At 40.8% G+C, this 21,188-nt stretch overlaps 1 protein-coding gene across 11 annotated transcripts in view; it reads left to right on the forward strand.

The window, feature by feature from the left end:
• Positions 1-6: 6 nt before the first annotated feature.
• Gpr160 (G protein-coupled receptor 160) overlaps positions 7-21,188 on the forward strand; it is a 61,444-nt gene continuing 40,262 nt past the window's right edge. For 7 of the 11 annotated variants that reach the window (XR_004516815.1, XM_010632368.2, XM_010632367.2 and 4 more), the window contains exon 1: positions 7-234. The gene's annotated coding sequence lies outside the window, so the exon portion shown is untranslated. Of the gene's footprint in view, positions 235-324; positions 400-881; positions 984-10,856; positions 10,895-21,188 lie in introns of those variants that run through there. The other 4 variants (XM_010632371.2, XM_010632370.2, XM_010632372.2 and 1 more) reach the window with 4 other exon arrangements.

Genomic DNA, 21,188 nt, shown 5'->3' on the forward strand with positions numbered 1-21,188 from the left:
GGCCGGCTGGGCGTCGGGACGGCCGGGGTTGAGCCTCAGGGCGGCTGGGCCGTTTGTTCCCCGCGGTCGGGGCGTCCTGCCGGTTCCTCAGAAACCAGCCTGGCTGCCCCAGTTCCCTCGGCGGCCGAAGCCGCTTTGCTGACCCCCTCAGGTGGTTTCTGCTGGCCGACTCTGGAGGAAGGTTCGGAGCGCCCGCGACTGAACTTCCAGAGATAACCCACGCCAGCAAGGGAGGTGAGTGAGTGCTCGGCTCTCAATATTGTTTGGTGGGTGCCTTATATACATTCAGAATTGGGGCTTTCTTCACTACAATGGTATCCCCAGAATCGTCGTTGAGAATGTCAGTGGGGACCACCCTGGCTTGCTGTGAGAATCACAGGAACAAGGAACCTGTGAAAGGTAAACGGACTGGACCCTGATCTGATGGAAACATTTTTTTTAATTGGCACACTGAAGGAGATTTGTACTTGTTATTTGATGTCTACTGGTTTTATTTAGTTTTTGTAATGGTATTGTGATTGTGGTTTTTAATAACCCTTATCTTTTAGAGTTCCTGACTGAAGTTGAAATATAGGTTGGAGATTTGCTTCACAGTGATCCAGATTCCAGGAGGCTGCTGATGGAAATGGGGGAACTAGATGAGGGGAGATTGGCAAGCTTGGTGATGGGTGTGGAATCTGTGCACTGTTTTCTGTGTTTGTGTATGTTTAGCGGTTTTCCTTTAAAAGTGACTCTTCCTCCCTTGGGGCCACCACCCCACCCCAGGTATATTTTGCTCTACTTGAATCTAGATTCAGGGCCATCCACCGATCCTCATTCTTTGTAAATTGGTTTCCAGGCTGCTTCTCCAGTAACAAGTTTTCTTTTTCTCCCTCCTGGAGGTGCTCCCCCACCGAAAGGCACAGGTTTTTACTGAAGACGTGGAGGCTGAGTGGATCAAGTTGATGCAGGTGGATGCTGGTTCAGCTTTTTCTACACAGAGGGTATTAGCAAGGCCCGGGGTTGTATGAAATGTGTTAGCAGTTTTTCCCAGTTGTCCAAATCCCCTCCAGGTCACTCTCATCAATAAACAGGACAAGGTAGTGAACACGAATCTGTAATTCTACAAGCATTGTTTGTGTGAAAAGGATTACATAAAACCAAAGCCCAAGATAAGTGGAGGTATTATTTGAAAGAGAGCTTTCTTTTGTGTTGCTTTTCATCTTTACTAGTTTGCTTCAGGGTTCCCAATATGTTAATATTTAGTGAAAAACCAATTCCTAAAAATTCTGCATGCATGGTGTTAACATTGCTCTTATTCTCTTCAGGAGCCCTGCTTTGGCAGGAATGGGAGGGGTGTGTGGGGTGTGATTTCTGTATATTCATCTAGCTTGCTCATTTTTTCCCTTGGGATTTATCTTTTAACTCTTACTCATTCTGCTATGCTGGATTAGTCTGTAAAAATGTGTTTTGTTTTGTTTTGTTTTTAAAGGGAGCAGTTGAAGCTCCTTAAGGGGAGGCGTGCTCCTGAAAGATAAACCCACAGTTTGTAGTAGCTTCAGTGTAGCTGAATTTAAAGCCTAGTCTCCTTCATGTAACAAGAAAACAAGACAAATTTGTGGGACAGGTAAAAAGTTAAGTGTTTGATGAATCCCTTCAGCCTAGACTTTGCCCTTGAGTAAGAGAAGTTGTAAAGATGCTTTAAGATTCAGTTGAGGGATATTCTAAAGCATGTGCTAGTTTCGCTGTAATGTGTTGGAAAACAACAAGAGAGCCAACAAATATCCTCTCACAGTGGCAAAGTATCATAGTGAATTTGTGATGGTACTTTAGTGGAATTGTTTAGCTTATGACTTAAAGATTTCTTCGTATGAATAAAAGAAGTGTGCGACTGTTAAGAGACTTTATCTTCTACCTCAGTTGCCTCTCTAGTTTGCTAAAATGAAAATGGAGGGATAAAGGAAATTCACCAGGCTCTGAAGTGACCTGTGACCTAATGTTTACTCTCCTCTTTAGAGGATGGTGAAATTGGACTCGAGACTTGACTGCTAATAGCCATTTTTAAGGAATTACCGCAAGTGTGGTACCATCTTCTCCCCGCTTCGTGTTATTGAAGGGGGATAAACACATTAGAAGAGCAAATTGCTCCTTTGTTGGTTTTGAAATGAGAGGAAAGGGTGTTGGCAGTTGAGCCAACAGTATTCTACCTTGGTGAGCACTTTGCTGTCCTGCCCATCACCTCATCGCGTCCTGGGGTGGTGCAGTAGTGGTATAATGTTATTTTGGCTTTTAACAGGTGGAAATATTGAAATTAAGGCTGCTAAGACTTCAGTTGTTTTTTCAGGGTTACAACAGAAGGAAACAAGGTTTATTAAGAGTTCCTGGTAGTCTTCACACTCTTGTTTTTGATTCTCACAAATCTAGTTGGGTTTTACAGTTCATTTTGCAAATGGTAACCGTGACTTAGAGAAGTTACTAGTATGTTTGAGAGGCTGGAGCTAGGAGAAGTAGAGCTGGTCCCAGTTCCTTGGGATACTGACACAAAAGAATCACCAATTCAAGGACAGGCTGGGCAGCTTAGCAAGACCCTGTCTCAAGGAAACAAATGAACAAACAAAAACCAAGACTGAATCCTAGTTTTGTGGGACCTGAGGTCTGTGTTAGTTCCAGCTGCAGTAGTTCCACACTGCTGTTAGCGGGCAGTGGAGTAGCACAGCCAGAGCTGGGAAGTTGGTCTTTTTATCATACCCTACTGCCCTGGTAACATACGGGGGCCTGGGCCACATCCAACTACTGTATCAGGCTGGCACAGAGTTAAACAGGGAAAAAAAAAAATAACAACAAAAAAACCCAAAAAAACTGAGCTGCCATTGGAAATTGGGAGATTACAAATATTCTACCTCAGGAATTCCCAAAAGTGGTACTGGAAAGGCCTCCCCTTTAGGGAAGAGTGGTGCATTCTAGTTTCCTCTGGCCTCCATTGCTCCCTGAAGTGTCTCCTTGAGGTTGTACTGTTGAATCTCTTACAGTAAGACATGTGTGTGTTACTATCCAAAATGGGATAACCGAATGTATACTGACAGGCTCTTATCCTCTGAGGAAATAAAAAGGCCGTATTTATTCTGCAGACCTGTATCAGAAGAACAAACACAAGTTAGGTTATTTTTTACTCATATCCTGCCTGCTTTTCTCATATAAACAGAACTTTAGATTTGCTGCCCTTGCAGTATTCAAAGAAATGGAGCCCACGTGTAGGCAAGCCTCCCTTGGGAGGAGGAATGCCTGCCACATCGCATAACGTGTGACTGTTTCGTGAGTGGAAGGATAAGTCTTGTGCAGCTGGGGGACTCCCAAGGATGCCCCATGTGAAACCCTCCCTCTTTCAGCACCATGACTCTGGGACCCAAATAGATGCCAAGAGTCTCCCAAGATTTGCAGTTTCTCTCTCACCCTTCTCTTCCCACTGTGCTCCTGCTAATGACAAATCTGCTCTTACTAGGCATACATAGCGCATCAGAAATCCTTAATGGAAGTAAGGAACCTAGGCACCGTGGAGTCTGGTTCCCAGGTGTTTCTGCAGTACAAGCTTAATTTCCTCTTCTTGGATCTTTTAAAGGTCATAGGACAGATGTCCTCACCTCTGCCCTTCCCTGGAAGTTCATCACAGCTGAAGCTCCTGCTTGGATCTTTGTTTCCTTCCTGAGTCCCGTGTGTGTGTGTGTGTGTGTGTGTGTGCATGCGCACGCGCCGTGCACATGTGTGCACAGAGGGAAAATGAACTCATTGATCTTGAGGAAAGGCCAGGTGCTACTTAAAGACCTCTGTTGCTGGAACTGTCAGACTAGCTGTGAACGTGCCTTGATGAGGTAAGGAAAAAAAAGCAAGGACTGCAACTGGAACCCCTGATTTTGGCTGAAAGAAGTTAGTTGAGAAGCAGAGATGTTTTGTAAATGCTAGACCAGTGAGTTGATTGGATCCTTTCAGGAGAATTTGGGATTTCACAGTTCTGCTCCTGGGATGCCATGTACAATTACTCCCTTATCAAAGAGAAGTGGGTGATTATGTATTTTTCAAAGTAAACAGAGGCAAGGCAAATCAGTCCTGAGTGTGTACTTAGCCAGATTGTTGGGATTGATTTCTGGTTCTTTTGCTACCCAACTGTGTAATCTTGGCTTATTTTTATAACCTCACCATCTCATTTCCTCTCTTAATATTGCCTGCATCCTAGAGCTGTGAAGATTAAATGACACATCAGGAGTTCCTCACAGTACCTGGGGGTATAAGATTCACTGTGAGTCAGATATTATTATTGGTGTTGGTGGGACTTGCCTCCTTTATTTTCACTTTATTGAGGGTGTGGCTGGTATAAGTGCTTTCCAGCTCTGACCTGGCTGTTTACAAAATGGGCCAGGGGCTGCCGCTGTGGCCTTTGAGAAGTGTTTTCCTCCAAGAACACTTAACAAATATTTGGTGTGGCAGCAACTTTTGAATTGATGAGAGCTGGGGTCTGAGCCTTTGGCTTTGAACCCAAGGCTTTGTCTCTGTTGTTTGGGGATTAAAATCCTCTCTGCCTGTGAAAGCAGATGGAATCCCTTGGCATTTTATTTGGATGAAATTCCAGCCTGGTGTAGAAGAGCAGACTGGTGTCAGCATGGGCGCAGGAGCCCCAGCTGCAGGTATGCCACTGCCTGGCAGAAGTTAAGGCTGGATCCTCTGGGCATCCAGTACTTTATGTGCCATCTGGGGATAAGCATAAGAACATTGTGAAGGGTAACAAGATTTTATGAAATCCCAACACTGGCACAGTGAAGAATTGTGTCTGATTTTTCCCTTTGTGGTAAATTTATAGACTGCACTGTCAGGTTTACTTTTTAACTTGAAAAAATACTATTGACGGCATTAACTGACTAGTACTTGCACTTTAAAGTTTTAAAGCATTTTATAGTTTTAAAAAGGGCTATCTAATTTGATCTTCAGCCAGTGATGCAGATTTCTATTTATTTGCATTTGTTTGTCTTTCCTTTTGCTGCCTGTCAGGAGAGGCACCAAAGTGCACCTGCTGAAATGAGGTCTAGGCCCAGGCTAGAAATGGGAACATGGCATGGGTTTCATTTTACTTTATCCCAGAAGGTAGCATGGATTCTTGTTTCTTACGCCTTCAAGTAGTCCTAAGGAGTGGTTGCATTCTGGGAGGGGAGAGATTGTTGAGGTGTTTACAGGAAGTTGAACATATCCGTTGTGTCCAGGGAAGTTGAATGGAGGGGCAGCAGATCCTCCCTGTTGCCGGCTCCTGCCAAGATCCACTCAGTAGGCTTTGGATGCTCCTTCCCGGCTTCCCCCCATGCAGACTCAGCTTTATCTCTCTACCTTCATCAAACACTTTGCCTTTCTCCTCCTAAAGCCCTAGCCAGGAATTATATTCTGTGGAGAACTTCTCCAGACCCCTTACCCTATCCCCCAGCTAATGGGCCCCAAACCCACTTGTCCCCAGTCCTTGAATCATTTTCACCTTTCTTCCCTTCATCAGCCACTTTCCATTGGTATCCTTGCCCTCCAACCCTAATCCTGCCCTCCAACTTCATTGTATTCTAGAAGGTTTAAAGGGAAAAAGCCTTTTATGACCCCACCATCTTAGGATCCTAAGATATTAACATTCTGATACATTTTCTTTCCTTTTGTTCTTTAAATAAACTTAATAAATGTAACAATTATAAACATTTAATTAATTTTATATTACCATTTTAACATAGTCACCATGCTGTGTGATTAAAATGTTTCATTGCATTTTCCTGTGTCTTTGTATTTTTAATGACTTGCATACCCATTTCAGCCTTTAATTCATTCTCTTAAAATTAGAAGGTTGAGGGGCTAAGAGTGCAATTCAGTGAAAGAGCATTTGCCTAGCATGCACAAAGCTCTGGGTTTGATTCCCCAGCTCCAGAAAATAATAATGATAAATTAATAAAATAGGGCTAGGGATATAGCTCAGCAGCTCAGCACTTGCCTGGCAAGCACATCGATTCCTGATACAAAAAAATTAATAAAGTAAGAAAAGTAGATGGTTGCTGATTTTTTATTATCATAACTCATTCTGAATTGAGTATAATAAACTTTTGATCCCATTTCACAATATTCAGTATGCATTCCTATGATAATTAGTCAAAGATTTTGAAGCATAAAGGTCTTATTACAAAAGCAATATTGTGGGAACATAGGACAGTATCTGAGTTACTTTTTCATCTCTGGGACAGTGTACCCAACACCCACAAGTTAAAAAAGGAAAGGTTTATTTAGCTCACAGCTTGTAGAGGTTTCAGTTCATAGTCGGCTGATTCCTAGGCAGGGCAGCATAGCAGAGGGGCATCACAGAGGAGCCAGAGTCCATGCAAAGCAGGCAGGAAGCAGCAAGCCCTCAAGGGAGAATGAAGGAAATACACCTTCCAGACCACGCCCACAGTAACACACCTCTTCCCACCAGGCTTCACCTCCCAATATTATACACAATTATAAACCTGTCGTGGACTAACCCAGTATCGCACATCCATGATCCGTTCACCTCCCAAAAGCCCCACCTATGAGTGCGTGAGGCCGTGGGGAGGACATCCAGATATAAACCACAACAGCATAAATAAATGTACACTCATATTCTCACCAACCAGAGATAGCTGCTGTTGGGGTAATGTGGTATCTGCCCTCCGGGATGTGTGCCATCTACAACCTTACTTTGCTGTGCGTGGACCTGGAAGGTTGCTAGAAATGCAGAATCTCAGTGTACCTTGACACATAAGATCAGAATCTGTCTTGATCCATCTATTCTGAATCAGATCCACATTCAAGTTTGGAAAGTATTGGTTATAGGGCTACAGCTCTACCAGTCATATGTGGCCTGACATAGGTATACCACGTAACATTTTCCTCTGCCCCACAATGGGTTGCTACTGGATGTACTACTGGTTTTTAGCCTCCCACCACCCAGTACTGTAACACTACAAGGGTGAGTACAGGCTTCCGTCAGTAGCCCTGATTCAGGGATCAGTGGAGTCTGGAAGGCTAAGGAAATTCCATTACATCTGTCTGTGAGAACTCTGTTACACAGGACTTTACGTTGTTTCTGCCACTGAGAATTATGCTTGGCAATGTTTTTTTCTTTCTTCTTTTTTTCTTCTTTCTTCCTTTTTTCTTCCTTTCCTCCTCTCCTTCCCTTTCTTTCTTCCTTTCCTTTCCTCGCCTCTCTTTCCTTTCCTCTCTTTCCTCTCTCTTTCCTTCTTCCCCGGGGTCAAACTCGGGACCTTTTGTGTTTGTGAGGCAGGCGCAGCACCACTGAGCTACATACAGCCCTTGTTCTTACAGTTTGTCTTTCTTGATTGCAGGTAGTAGTATGTAATTTGACTAATTCCCTGTTGTTCATAAGTTGTTTTGATGCCACTAAGGGCGAGCGTGTTTCATAGGCTTTTCCAACTGTACTTCAGAGCTGTTCAGCAGTGACTCCTTCCTCCAACTCTGATTATTTCTTTATAAACTCTTTTGTTCAAACACTAGGTCAAAAGGCATGAACATTTTAAACACTCCTTAAAATGCGCCAGGAGTGAGAAACAGCGGAAATAATGAATATTGAGAAATGCGAAGAAAGTGTTCAAATGGAAAGGAGAATAGGGAGGTGGGAGGGAGAAAGGAAGGGGCAAGAAAAAGTGAAAATAGAAGAAAAAATGGAAACAAAGCTTTTGTACATACAGAGGGGAGGGGGCTTGAAAAATAAAAATTATTTTTAAAATAAATAAAATTTAAAAGATGCACCAGGAGTGTAGGAAGCTTCCTGACGCAGTACTCTCACTGGTGATGTAATCTGTAGACAGGCACTGGGGGCAGGGTTATGCCTCAGTCATCTTCACTCCTCCAGCCTTGGGGACTCTGAGAGGACTGGAGAGGTGACGGAAGCGTGGGCTGCTGCCTGAGGTGGTAGAGGCCTCTCTTCCACCCGAATCCTCAGTGAATGACAGATGCCACCAACGAGGGAGCAGCCTCCTTCGGGGTGTGTCCGCACAGTTTTAGCCTTTCCACCTAGGGCCCGTCTTCCAGTGGCTTGGGGCGTGAAGGGAGGGCGGCTGGGCCTACAATGAATGGCAGCCTGAAACGTCTACATGTAAGTCTGGAATCTGTGGGACCCAACTGACACCCAAATTTTTTGCTTCCTAAGCATGAGACCGTTAGGTTAGCACCTTTTCCTCCCATGAGATCAGGAACTTCATGTTAAGTAAAGTTTATTCTGAAAAGTATACTCATATTCTTACATTTTAAAATACTGAAATATCAGCATTCTGTCTGTAAATCAGTCACAGTTTGAACTTAGATGCCTAGAATATATTTTTGGCCTTCTATAAAATTTGTTAAAGTAAATGAATGAATACAGAGAATAAGTGAGTTAAATGTATTTTGTGTGCATCACATGACAAAACTTTTTAAAATAAGTATTGAATTTTTAACCACCCATTTCTATTAACTAGTTGACACCTCCTCCACAAAGGAGAACCAAAGTAACAGATGCATGTATAGGTGCATTTTGAGGTGAGTCAGTGACCATGGAAACACACTGGAAATCAGTGGAGAAGAGACTGGACCTTGGACGGTTCAGAGAACCAGGACATCCTCAAAATAATTAACTTCTGCCACTGTGGTATGTCTTGCCATCTATTTAGGTCTTCTTTAGTTTGTTTCAGAGGTATTTTGTAGCATTTAGCATTTATAAAAATTTGTTCCTTAGTATTTTGAGTTTTTAAATCTATTTTCTTAACATCATTTTCTAATTGCTGCTGTATATAGAAATGCAGATTTTTGTTTTTGTTTTATTTTGTGAGGTTTTGTTTTTGTTTTTGTTTTTGTTTTGTTTTCTGCAGTACTGGAGATTGAACTCTGAGCTGCATCTCCAGCCCATTTTCTATTATTCTGGGACTGGATTCAACTAAGTTGCTCAGGCTAGGCTCAAACTTGGTGATCCTCCTGCCTCAACCTCTCGAGTGCTAAGGTTAAAAGCATGTGCGACCATGTCTGGCTTAAAGTTGCAGATTTTAAAGTGACCTGCAGCTTTACTAAATTTCCTTATTCTGGTAGGGTTTTTAAAAGATAATTTAGGATGTTTTGCATACATAAACACCACCTACAAATAGTTTTACTTTCTAATCTGTATGCCTCCCTGCACAATTCTTCTTTGTCTTACTGAACTGGCTAGGCCATCCTAAAATGTTGAGTACAAGTGGTAGGTAGAGATAACTTTTATTCTGTATTTATGCTTTGACCCTGGTTCCTGACAGCATAGGACAGAGCTCCTAAGACCTTTGTAATTTCTGGAGTTATAGGAGTGTCTGGTATAAATATTCTAAGTCTCTTGAGATTTGTAGAGTAAGGGGAGCTGCTTTTGTTCTAAGAAGATGTTAATGGACTCTTTGACAGCCTTCCAGTGGGGGCCTTCCCACTAGGGGCTGGTTGTCAGGGTAGCTAACCACCCTCAAGGTGGCCCCATCCTATGATCTTCAGGAGGAGAGAGGAGCTGAAGTAAGAGTTGACCACCATTTGCCAATAATGTAGTAAATCATGCCTATGTAAAGAAGCTTCCACAAAATCCCCAGAGGATGGGGTTCAGAGAGCTTCCTTGTTGTTCAGTACAAGGAGCCTCCTGGAGGTTATGCACCCAGAGAGGTCATGGAAGCCCCAGACTTTATGCTGAAGTCTGCTTCGTCTGAAAACAGTGTACTATTCCTGATTTTTTCAGGTTCACACTGCATAGAATATTTTTTCCATCCTTTGACTTTTTTTTTTAACCTGTGAAGTTTCTTCTTTGATTAAATGTGTTTCTTGTATCAGCATACTGTTGGATTTTGTTTCTTGATCCATTCTGCCAGTCTGTATCTTAATGGGGAGGTGAGACCATTCACATTAGAGTTATTACGATAGGTATTGACTTATTCCTGTTGTTGCCTTATTTTCCTGTTGTTGATTCTTTTTTTCCCTTCTACTTAACTGCTCACCCTACCTGACATTATTTGTTCTATTGGACCTTTTGTCATTGTTAGCTTCATTGTCTCTTTCTAAGATATCCTTCAGAATTTTTTGTAGTGCTGGTTTGGAAGTCTTGAATTTCTTTAAGTGCTATTTATCATGAAAGTATCTTATTTCTGAATGAATTTTGGAAGATAATTTTGCAGGGTATATCAGCCTGGTTGGTGATTGTTTTCTTTTAGTGCTTGAAACACTTCACTGTGAGTTCTTCTGGCTTTTAAGGGTTGTGTTGAAAAGACTGCTGTAATCCTAATGGGATGCCCTTTATAAGTGATTCATTGTTTTTCTCTAAATCCTTTTTAAGATTTTGTTCTTGTGTTGGATTTCTGGGATTTTGGCTATGAGGTGTTGTAGAGATTTTTTTTTTTTCTGATTGTGTCTCTTTTGGTTCTGTGTACCTCACATTTTTTCCCTTATTTGGAAAAAACTCTGCTATTGCTTCAGTAAACAGTTTTTTATGACATTTGTGCTATCTTCTATGTTTTCGTTAGTTCTAATGAATCTTCATTAGTTGTCTTTGTGTCCTCTAGGAGCTGTTGGAACCATTTTTCATATTCTCTTATTGTTTTTAAGGTACCTCTAATTGGTCAACAGTAGCTCTGTCTTCTAGTTCTGATGCTCTGTCTTCACATTAGTCACTTCTCCTGTCCATAGTTTTGATAGAATTTTTAATCTGAATTTCTCCAGATTTTCTATTTAGAGCCTTCTAATTCTATTCTATTCTTTTTTTTTTTTTTTTTTTTTTTTTTGTAGGCAAGGTCTTGCTGTGTAATTCAGGCTGGCCTTGAACCTACTATGTAGCCCAGGCTGGCCTCAAACCTGTGGTGATCTTCCTGCCTCAGCCCCCTGAGTACTGGAAATACAGGTGTGTGCCACCACGCCCAGCTCTAATTCTTTTCTGTGCTGGTAAATAATGTTTTGTGTTATAATTTTATTTTGCTTTTTATTAGTTCTTCTGTAGACTTGCTGTTGTTTTGTTCCTTTGTCCCATTATCTGTTTACTTACATCTTCTGAGAGCTTGCCAAGGGTCTTATTGATGTGTTTAGTTATCTCCTCTATTAGTCTTTTGAATTATTTTGGTTTCCTCCCTTTTAATGCTTTATGGATCAACTTTGGGGAGTGGGGAGTTTTGGGAGGCAGTTTATTGCCTTATGTTTCTGGTTTTTTGCTGTGTGTGTTTGTGTGTGTGTTTGTGTGTGTGTGTATAGGCTCATTATGGTGGCAAGCTTTGTTACTAGTATGGAGACCTCTTCTTTAGTTAATGTGTGCTCTTCAGTGGTGCCCTCTGTGTGTGGTTATTGGCCTTTGACTCTGTCCCAGGATCCATTCACCTCCATTTACTTGAAAGAAAAAGTGATACTGTATTTGGCCCAGTTTCTAGTTCTCCAAGCATGATCTGCAGTATTATTAATGACCCCAAGGCAATCCAGATAATAGTATCTTGAGAAAACTAATTAACATGTTTATGGGCCTGTAATTACTGTCTTGCTACTGGGTGTCTCTGATTTTAATTCCATTGTCTGACGTTAAATAGTCAACTACTGGTGGTTCAGTCTTCCAAATGGGACAGTCATGCATGTACCACTGGTGCAAGCCAGGGCGAATGTGTCAGCAGCAACAACTACTGTGTGTCACCAGTCAGGAACAATAATTGTATCAAAGACAAACTGGATATTGACAAAACCTAAGGACCAATAACGTATCACCCTTAACCAAAGAAAAGAGATCTATAATATGTAGTGTGAACTCTTAAATCAAGAATTGACCTACTATTAACCTAGAGTAAGTATATACTAAATGGAACAACTTTACCTCCACTAACAACAATAGTACTGGACAGGGCCGGTCCCCCCCCCCAAAAAAAAGAACAGCATTGGATAGTAACAACATAAAGTTAATTAGCTGCCCAGAGATTCATAAAGCTTAATAGATATACTAGTAGAGATAAAGGGGTGGGGAACCAGAGAATGAAGAAAGTGAAATTTGAAAAATTAGTGGGATGTGAGGAGGAGGAGCAACACTGAGGTGGGGGGAGTCTTACTGAGGAGTAAAAAGAAATTAGTGGTGTTAGAAAACAGTCATACATTCGAGAGATGCAGATGAAAACAACACTGAGATTCCACCTCACCCCACAAAGAATGGCTGCTATCAAGAAATCAAACAATAACAAATGTTGGTGGGGTTGTGGGGAGAAAGGAACCCTTCTCCATTGTTGGTGGGAGTGCAGACTGGTGCAACCACTATGGAAATCAATATGGAGATACCTCAAAGAGTTGGGACTAGAGGTTCCATTTGACCCAGCCATCTCTCTGCTGGGTATCTTTCCAAAAGAATTGAAACAATCATACCACAGTGATATATGTGCACCTATGTTTATAGTGGCACAGTTTGTAATAGCTAAAACTTGGAAACAGCCCATTTGCCAATCATTTGGAAACTGGATAAAGAAGATGTGGTTTTTCTATAAAATGGAATACTACTCAACCATAAAGAATGAGAAATTTGGGCTGGGGATTTAGCTCAGCAGTTTGGTGGCCTGCCTTGCAAGCCCAAGATCCCCAGTACCACCAAAAAAAAAAAAAAAAAAAAAAAAAAATTAGATTCATTCATAGGAAAGTTGATACATATTGAGGATATACTCCTAAGTGAAATAAATAAGTCACACATGTGTAAATACTGAATAATTTCTCTGGTGTGAAAAACTATAATAGCACACAAGATCCTAATGGGATAATTAGTAGTGTGAAATAGGAAGAAAGGGGCTAAAGGTGTAGGGAACATGGGAAGGGTAGGGGAAAGGGAACAAGGGAAAAGAAAAAAACATGAGAAAATGAAAAAATGGAAATAAAGTGTTTGTAAATGGGGAGGGGAAGAAGGGGGTGAAGGGAGGGCAGGGACAAGGGGAAAAAATGAGAACCATGACCTGTCCTGTAAAGGTACAGGATCCCAGTAATGATTGTAACTATATTGTATACCTAGATTGTATCAATAAACTCAAAAAGGAAAAAAAACAGAAAACAGTTACAGGAAAGTCTGAGTGAAAAAGAGAAGAAAAAAGAAAAACAGCAAAATATAAGAAATGAACACTAAGGAAAAAAAAGTTGAGAATAGAGAAGCAAAACTAAAGAGAAAAATAGGCAAAAAAGGGATAAGAGACCCTGAGATCCCCTCCCGAAAACTGACCAAGTAGTGAGAAAAATAGAAACATTTTTTAAAAAAAGATTACGTCAAAAAATTCCCGTGTGTGTGTGTGTGTGTGTGTGTCTGTCTGTCTGTCTCCATGTCTCCGTGTCTCCCTTCTGCATTTTTGAATGAATGGGTTATTTCCAGGATCTGCAGTCTTGGAATACAGCAAATCATTATTTTCCCACCTACCTTTAGGGTCTCCATGGGTCTGTGAAGTGTCCTCCCTACACCAGAGGCCCCTCTGTTCACCCCAGACTGTGGTGATCATCCAAGCAGAGACATGTCCTTGCTCATGTTGGCAGATGGGAAAGGTGGTCAGCCCTCTGGTCTCTGGATGTAGGCCACAGGGCAGGGTTCAAGTCTGCCTTCATGGGTTGTATTTGTTTTCTATGGAGGACAGGGCCAGTGTCCTTCTCAACCTGAGCTTATTCCTCTCGGGGGGTCTATATCTGGCCCATTTCCTGCCCTCTTCTGGTCCTGAGCTTACCCTCTCTGGCTATTCTCATCCAGGATCAGTTGGTCAGTCAGTCTACGCCTCTGTTGCTCTGTGCCGAGGGGAAAAAAAGTGTAAAGCTGTCTTCAGTTGGTGGATGGTTGCTTTCTTGCATAAAGGCCTGCTTTCTTGCATAAAGTTTGATACCTAAATGCTAGTACCAGTCAACAAATTATCCATATCCTTAATTCTGAATATTGTACTAGTATTAACTGTCTTTTCCCACCAAAATTATGAAAAGATAAATAAGGCAGTCACATTGTAAGGAACATGTATATGAAAATATACATCACCAGGACATTTATTTGTAAGCAAACAAAATGTTGAGTGAAAATTAATGGTAATTCTATGGAAGAAAAATAATCATGTCAGTTTAACCTAGTTTTCTCAAAACAGTATAAGACTGGAAGAAGCAGGGCACATATATCCTAACTTTCTCATCATGTTGATTTAATTCTGAGTATCGTCATCATCAACAACCCAGGGAAACATAGTTTAGATCACATGGTACAACATTTAGGTTGTAGGAGGGTCATACTGAGACATTATCAATGTTATGGAGCCAGAGCAGGATATTTCTTAGCACTTAATCTGTCAAAGTTCAGTCTGGGCCCCCCATAATTGATTTTAACCATGACTGGGGATGTATTAGCGTATACATTTGTGTGCCAGAAATACTAGAAACAGAAGTCAAAGTAACCTGGATAAATTGGGTGCTTCTGAATTGGACAAAGCTGAATAAAGGCTAACCAGTTTTTTGAGTAGGAAGTTCAAGGTGGAGAATGATTGACTTTGCGCATATTCCTGACAGAAGGAGTCCCAGGGCCTTAGTGAATCCAGGCAGGTAGTTGATCCATCCACAATAGCTATAATGAGGTATATGTAGAAGACCACATTTCCTAAATTAGTGCTCTGGTTATGAGTACTTACACAGAGCAGGCAAAATGAAAGTGAGCAAAAATGAAGTCATCACATCATTTGCAACATTGCGATGTACAACTGTGTAAAGAACTTACGTCATGTACAAAACTTATATGGGGAGCTGCAAGAGCAAGAAAAATATTCCAGTTTAGATTGTCAGTGAAGGTGTACAGTAACTCATGCTTGAAACAGTACTGGCAACTATCATATTAAAAAACAGCCAAACTAGCAGAATAAATCAGCAACTGGGATCTCATCTTATTAAAAATCTTCTACACAGCAAGAGAAACCACCAATAGAACAAAGAGACAACCCACAATGTGGGAAAAAATTTTTACCAGCTGTTCTCAGACAAAGGTCTGCTATCTAGAATATATAAAGAACTTTAAAAAATCAGACCCCTCAAATTTAAAGAACCAGTCCAAAACTGGACATCTGAAATAAGTAATTTTTCAGATGAAGTAGAAGCAGCAAATATATGAAAAAATGTTCACCGTCACTGGTCATTCTAGAGATACAAGTGAAAACGCTGAGATTTCACCCCAGAAAAAATGACTGCTGTCAAGAAATCAACCAATAACAAATGCTAGAGGGGCTGTAGAGAAAAAGGAACACTTTTCCACTCTTGGTGGGAGTGTAGACTGGTACAACCACTGTGAAAATCAGTGTGGAGAGCCCTCAAAAAACTAGAATTAGAGGTCCCATTTGACCCAGCTATTCCACTTCTAAGTATGTTCCCGAAAGAATTACAAGCATCATACCACAGCGATATATACAGACTCATGTTTATAACTACACAATTTGTAATAGCTAAATCTTGGAAACAGCCTAAATATCCATCAACTAATGATTAGATAAAGATGTGGTTTAAAAAAAAAATGAAATACTACTCAGCCATAAAGACAAACTAGAGACATTTATAGCTAAATGGATGTACCTTGAGGCCATACTCTTAAGTGGAATAAATAGGACACACGTGTAAATACTGAATTATTTCTCAGATGTGAGAAACAGTGTAAATGAAGACCAAAATGTATAATAGATATTGTGAAATAAGAAAATGTTTAAAGGAGAAGGGGAACTAAAGGGGGTAAGGGAAAGAGAGGAAAGAAAAGAAAAAACAGAAGCAAAGCTTATGTAAATAGAGGGATGGTGGAGTTGAAAGGAGGGAAGAGAATGGGAAAAAAATAAGCAAGATATAAGGCCGGGGATTTAGCAATCCTGTGTTGGATCCCTGGTACTGGAAAAAGAAAAAAAAGAACCAAGATATATCATGTATAGGTACAAATTCCCAATAATGAATATGATCATAATGTATATCTAAAATGTACCAATACACTTAATAAAAAACCAATGCTATAGATGTACTGTGGTTAGGCTGTAGTCATCCTTGTCACCCAGAAAATGAATTGAAGTACACAGTAATAAGCAGACTCATGCTGCATGCCTTTCAAGTGGGGACAACAGAGGTGATGGAATTGGGGGTGTAAAAAATGTCCACACAAGCTTTATAGAAAGGAGCTGGAGCCAGGCTGCCTGCTGGGAGTTAGGGATTAGAATGTGAGTTCCCTCCCCTCCAATACTAACCTCAAGAGAAGGACTGGGAAAGATGGCTTCACTGGACAGAATAAACCTCAGGAGGTTATGCCGACAAATAGTGTGAGGACAAGGAGCTGATTACAAGCCACTTTGCTGGCTGAGGGTCTGGGTGTTCAGTATTATGGAGATACTACAACTGAGAGGTAACACACCATCTTCAAACCAGCAGGAAGGACTAACAACTACCTAGGGAAGATGGGAGAGTGGAAAAAAATAAAACAATCCAAAGGTTATCAAAATGAGCTTGCAGTCCAAAACTGTGAAGTATAAAAACTGTTCAACAAGCTAACCATGAACTCACTACAAATGAAATAAACAGTTGGAAATTCTGAAAAATAAAGTACAATAAGAATGTTTTGAATTCTTTTTTTTTTTTAATTTGATTGAGTTTATTGGTACATTTTAGGGATACAGTACAGTTACATTCATTGTTGGGATCATGTACCTTTACATGGCAAGTCTTGATTAAGAATGTTTTGAATTCTTTTTTTTTTTAATTTGATTGAGTTTATTGGTACATTTTAGGGATACAGTACAGTTACATTCATTGTAGGGATCATGTACCTTTACATGGCAAGCCTTGATTAAGAATGTTTTGAATTCTTTTTTTTTTTAATTTGATTGAGTTTATTGGTACATTTTAGGGATACAGTACAGTTACATTCATTGTAGGGATCATGTACCTTTACATGGCAAGCCTTGATTAAGAATGTTTTGAATTCTTTTTTTTTTTTTAATTTGATTGAGTTTATTGGTACATTTTAGGGATACAGTACAGTTACATTCATTGTTGGGATCATGTACCTTTACATGGCAAGTCTTGATTAAGAATGTTTTGAATTCTTGAGAGAATAAAGGCTTAGTGGATAAAAATTATGAGATAGAAGGCTGGGGAGTTAGCTCAGCAGCACAGCACCTGCCTGACAAGTGCAAGGTCCTGAGTTCAATTCCTAGTACAAAAGAAAAGCAGGGATATATAAAACACAATCAGAAGGATATGAAAAAAACAGTAAGAGCTGTCTTGTATGAAGTAGGATAGTCTAAAATGCTATAGGAGTAGATCTTGTATGTCTGATGAGTTTACTTCTCCCATATAATAGTCCAGGCTGGGTATTCTGCAGAGATCTCTGGGTGGCTGTGCACACTAGGGACACAGCTAGTGGCTGCTCACCATGTGCTTTCAGAGTTTCTCTGGTTGCCTATAGGAAGGAGAATGTGCTTAACCCCAGGAGTGGTTTCTGTCACATTTACTCCCATCCTGTTGACTAGCAGTCAGTCATTATAGACATTCCTAACTTCAGGGAGAGTGGGAAAAATATAATCCAGCCAGAAAACTAGGAAAAAGAAGGGAACACAATTTCAGAAAACAGCTAACAGTTTCTGCCATAGCCCTAAGAAATAGCATTTACACTGACAACAAATTTTTGTAGAGGGTGTGATCTAGAAGGGTGCATTCTCTTCCCGTCTCCATGTTTCCTGGTTGCTATGACATGAATAGCTTTCCTCCACCATGCATTTCTCTGCCTTGGAGCCAGCTAACTGCACTGAAACTGTGAGCCAAAAAAAAAAAAACCTTTCTCCTTTAAATTGCAAGCATCAGATATTTTTCCCTAGCAATGGGAAAGTTGACTAACAGAAATTGGCACCAGGAAAGGGGTTGTTGCTGACTAGAGATGACCACGTGGTTTAGTAACCCTTGGAACTGGTTTGTGGAAGGAGTTTGGAAAGAATTGGAGATGCTGAGTAGAGAAGCCTTAGAATGCTATAAGCAGAGATTGATGGAAGATTCTGGTCAGACCTCAGAAGGTTTTAGTTAGGAACAAGGATTCCATTGGCAGTTGCACTAGGGACCATATGTGTTACACCCTGGCAGAAAATCTGTCTTCATTTTGCCCATATTTTTATGGGGTTTGTTGTTGTTGTTGTTTTGTTTTGTTTTTGTTTTTTGTACCGGGGAGGCAGGCAGCAAAATTGCCCATATTTTTAGACTTTGCAGGAGACAGTAAGGTCAGTGGACTGATCTGGTGGAGATTGCAAAGCAGTCCAACAACATTCAATATTCAAGCTATAGCTTGGATACTGTTGGTTGCGGCATTGGTACTGGTGGCTGCTTTTTAGCAAGATCTGTGGTGAAGATTGGAAGCAAAAAGCAGATGTGAAAAGTTCACAGCCTCATCAGAAAGAAAGCACCTACAACATTGGGACCATGGACAGCATGGCTGCTGCAAATATTACCATTAAAAAAAAGCCAAGTGCTTTGCATCAGGACAATAAGAAAGATGAGTTGAAGGCATCTCAGGAAATCAGAAAAACCCCATCCTCAGGGACGCAAAGTTGTAAAGCTTTCATTTGTGAAGAGCATTACTAGACTCCCTGCTCGCTCAAGATGGGGTACCTGGGGAATTGATTTATCAGGATTCATTTCACCACAGTCAGCTATTAGAGCATGCAGACGCCAGTGCAGCCATGGTCCAAGGGCTCCCAGCTGCTGCTCTCAGTAGTTGCAGACTGTTGTGGAGTCTTCTACGTGGTGCTGGTATTTCAGGCATGCAGAATGATGTATGAGTTGTGGGGTCAAGGAAGCCCCCATCCAGATTCCTGGAGAAGCCTAGGACCCTAGACAGTGTCCTCCTGAGAAGCAGTATATGAACCTGTGAAAGTGAAGCCAAAAGTGCATTGGAGACCCCCCAGAAGTTTGGTTGCCAGAGTTGTGGATAGTCTGCTGAGGAAAGTTTCAGGCAGTGAGTAGAACCAGCCCAAGAGAGAGGCCACAAGGCTGCAATTGGCTGTGCCATAGGGCCAGGCCCGCTCAAATTCTTTGGAGCTCATGTTTCACCGTAATTGCCCTGGTCTCTAAACTAAAGGATTTCATCTCTGGCCTGCTGATTTGGGTCTTTCTTTGGTCACATTCCTTTCTCTCCTCCTATTTCTCTCTTTTGGAATGGAAATGTTTACCCTGTGCCACTGTTATGTTGGAAATGCCTAACCTTTTTTTATTACTAGGGCTCACAGCTAAAAGTTTGCCTTGAGTCTGAGAGGAGACTTTGGACTTGGATTTTTCAGCAGTACTGAAACTGTTGACTTTGGTGATTCTTCAAGATAGACTAAATACATTTTACATAGTGAGATAGATATGACCCATTTGGGGACCAGGGGGGACGGTTATGGTTTAGATCTAAATATCCCCAAAAGTCTTATGTTTAGAAGGTGTTTGGACCATGGGGGTGCTGTACTCATTAGTGGATTCATCCACTGACGAGTTTAGCAGCTGCATGTGCTGTTAGGAGGTGGGGCCTGGTTGGAGGTGAGTCACAGGGTGTGTGACCTGAAAGAGTGTTTTCTTGTCCCTGGCTTTTCTTCTCCTTCCTTTTCCCCCTCCTCCCCTCTTGCTCTCCCCCTCTTCTCTGCTACCTTTCTTCCCATCTCTTCTTTTTTCTTCTTAGCTGCCACTATGCAAGCAGCTTTCCCCCAGCAAGCCCTTTCACGATGCTTTTCTGTCTTGGAACCAGCCACTTTTGACTGAAAGGAACTATGAGGCAAAATAAACCTCTCCTCCTCTAATTTGTAAGTGTTGGGTATTTTGTGCTAGTCATGGGAAAGCAAATGTCAGGCTCCATGAGAAAATAACTCAAGGAAGTAACTGGGTGCCAGTAATCAAGTTCTTAAATATGAGCATGTCAAGGAGACACAGGAGCTAGCTTGTGAGACTTCCATGGGACAAATTTGCAAAGCCTCCCCCTTACCCTCATGGTGGTGGGTATTGAAACCCAGGGCCTGATGCATGCTAGTCCACACTGTGCTACTAAGGTACATCTCCTGTACTTGGGAAGTTTTAAGCACTCAGAAGAACAATGGATTGTACACACTGAATAAAAATCAGTGAATCCACAACGTATTTCCAGAAAACAAAAACTTCCAGCTCTAAAAGTGGCTAAATCTTATACTTAGAAAATCACAGTTCTGTAACTTCAAATATGGTTAATTAGTTCAGACAAAGATGATAATGAATGTTAAAACTATTTGGTGATCCTTATGAAACTGGATGGTTTAACAGTCTCAAAATGTTGCTGTAACAAATACTTATTCAATACAAAAGGTAAGCAATATGTCTACAATAGAGAATATGGCAAATAAACACTTTCTTATCAGGTGATCAAACATCACATGACCAGTGATAAGACACACAGATATAATGGAATATGCCATCTGGATGGTGTTCTTGCCAGAAATGTTTAAACTATGAGACAATCCAAATTGTGTGACCATCTAGAAGATAGCTGGCCTAAGGGCCAGGAATAGCTCCATGACACCATGCCTGCCTTGAAAGCACAAAGTCCTTAGTTTGATCCCAGGTACATGGTGGGGGATGAATTTTAGGATAGAAGATAGCAGGCCTAGATTTTTCAAAACTGTCAGTGTCACGAAGGATAAAAAAGAAACAAGTCAGAACTATTCCAGATTAAAGAAAACTAAACAGACGTGACAAATTGTGATCCTTGATTGGATTTTGGATTTTTTAAAAGTTATAATGGACAATATTGGGACAATTGCAGGAAAACTAATATGGATTATTTATTAGTGTTATTACTGTTTAATATTATGGATAAAATAATACTATTGTACTTACTTAGTGAAATAGTTATCCAGTTACAAAATTAAACATCATTGCAGTTTTTGAACGGTAGAAAAATGTGGGGATAAAATGAAATTTTATATGACCACACTGCCTAGGCTGTTGTTAACATTTGGTATATTTCCATCCAATTTGCATACATTTAAATAAAATTAAGTTGTGCCATTCCTAGTTTTTTATATTGCTTATTTCCTATATTATCCACAGTTTTTTTTGTTGTTGTTGTTTTGTTTTTTTGTACCTGGAATCGAACTCGGGGCCTTGCACTTGTGAGGCAGACATCAGAACCACTGAGCTAAATCCCTGGCTATCCACAGTTCTTAAAT

The sequence above is a fragment of the Fukomys damarensis genome, unplaced genomic scaffold, assembly GCF_012274545.1.
Source record: "Fukomys damarensis isolate Sample0158 unplaced genomic scaffold, DMR_v1.0_HiC HiC_scaffold_12, whole genome shotgun sequence".
NCBI classification, from domain to species: Eukaryota; Metazoa; Chordata; class Mammalia; order Rodentia; family Bathyergidae; genus Fukomys; species Fukomys damarensis.